Source organism: Phytophthora infestans, genomic scaffold, assembly GCF_000142945.1.
Source record: "Phytophthora infestans T30-4 supercont1.543 genomic scaffold, whole genome shotgun sequence".
Taxonomy (NCBI): domain Eukaryota; phylum Oomycota; class Peronosporomycetes; order Peronosporales; family Peronosporaceae; genus Phytophthora; species Phytophthora infestans.
In genome coordinates, this window is record NW_003303225.1 from 3,008 (window position 1) to 5,233 (window position 2,226).

A 2,226-nucleotide genomic window follows, 5' to 3' on the forward strand; every position below is an offset into this window, starting at 1 on the left:
GATCGCGGCTATCTTCTTCGCATCAGCGCGTATGCCACTCGGCGTAATCTCGTGCGATAGGAAATCAACCTTGGGTTGGATAAAGATACTCTTGGTAAAGCTGATGCTAATTCGACATTCTGTGAACCGGGCTAGTAATCGGTCGAGTGTCTCCAAGCAGGCGTCGAACGTCTCCCCTCCAAAACAGATATCATCGACAAACGACCTCCGCTTGAACACCGGAATCAAGGAAGACTGGTCTGGTTCTCCATTAGCAAACATGTCGCCGTCCGGTCCGTTGACCAGGTCTTGGACCGGATCGCAGTCAGCTTGTGATTGGCGGTCAGCTTCAAACTTCGTCAGCTGACTCTGCGTTGAATCGCTGACTCCGCCGAGCTCAACTCGCCGAGTTCCCGACTCGGCTTCAGCAACAGCCATTCGTTCGGCAAACAGCTGCCATCCTCCCTTTGGTTGAACATATCCCCATAGAGCGTTGTCGATCAGTCGCTGGTAAATCATAGGCGCATTCTTCAATCCAAATGGCATTCGTAACCATTCAAAGTGTCCAAATGCACAGACGAACGCTGAGATCTGCCGAGCTCGGCGTGTCATCAAGACTGCCCAGAATCCACTCGCAGCATCGAGCGAGCAAAACCACAAGTAACTTTCCAATTCGGTAAGCAGGTCATCAACCAGCGGCATAGCGTATTCCATCGGCGTCGTAACCGCATTAACCAGTTTATAGTCAATGCATAGCCGAATATCCACACCATTTTTCTTGAGCACTATCACCACTGGCGAAGCCCAAGGGCTGCTCGAGAACGATATCAACCCCGCTCGAAGTAGCCCTTTCAACAACTCGTAAAGCTTGCTCAAGTGGCGGAGAGGTATCCGCCGAGCTCTCTGCTTGATGGGTGAGTGCCCTTGAACGTCGATGTCGCACAATGCTCCGTACGCTGGAGGCGGCAGGGCATTACCACTTGAAATCATTATCCCTTCGTGCTTTTGCAGCTCTGTCACCAATTTAGCCGACTGTGCTGGCGTATGACTACTCGACTTGACGTTTGCAGCGCCATAGTCGAGTTCGGTAGGTTCAACTTCAGTGAGGTCGGGAAGGAAGGCCAGCTCGTGAGCATAGTCCGTCAATTCCAGATCTGTTCCACTACGCTCAAAGGCGTTGGTCGTACCATCGTCAACATCATCCTCTTGCTCGTCTTCAGCCGCGGCGATAGCCAAGTAGTGTTGTCTTAGAGTTTCCGTTGGGTCTCTCGTTGAGTTGTATTCGTCATCTCCAGCTTGTCCTAAACCGTAGTCAATTCCGCCGGGGTCGAACACCGTCGCCGCTGAGTTCGTCCCTCCGATCTCAGCTATAGTACCTTCCAACAGTGATACCTCTGGTAATTCATGGTTGTCGGTTGCGTCAGGGCCCGTATTCGCTGAGTTCACTGCGATGGTCGATCTGACTCCTGCGTTTTCAAACTTGGCTCCGAGGTAGATGGCATCATCGTCACGCTGTCTAATCACTTCTAGACCGGTCGTAGTCTCCATAGTCTCCAACGCTGAGTTCGCAGTAGCTGGGTCGTCGTTCGGCTTTATTCCTTCAGGCAGTAATACCTCCCGACTATCATATTCCTTGGTCGCGTCGGAGTGATCAACCGCTGAGTTGGTTGTGACGGCAGAACTAACTTCCGTGCATGCAAACGCGTCCTTGGTGTAGCTGACATCATGACAACATGTTGTGGCCACGTCCGGGGCACTCTCAGTATTTATATCTGCTGATGCCGAGTTCACTGCCCCCGACTTGATAATGCAGGCTTCCGGTGTACCCATCGCTGAGTTCACCACGGCTGCAGAACTTGGTCTTCTGACTCCAAACTTGGCTTGTTTGTCAGCAACCGGTTGGGCATCACTTAGGGCGCGTTCTGAGCGTTCGTCAAGATCTTCTCTCGTTATAGCTGAGTCTTCAGTCGCCGACACGTCTTCCGTGGCCCTTACTTCACTTTTTCCTTCAGCCGCTGAGTTCGTGTTGACGTCAGAAATGGCGCCATCGTCTTCAAACTTGGACAGCTGATAGGAGACATGGTAGATCAAGAAGCGAATAATAGAGCACGACGCAGCATACTTTGGGTTGTAGTCCCCTCCGCACGCCGCATAACTAGCACCAGATCAAAAACGGTTCTACCAGAAATTGAAACTTTCCACCGGAAAAATCCAGCGCAAACCTATTGCACAGAAGGTATCGCATAA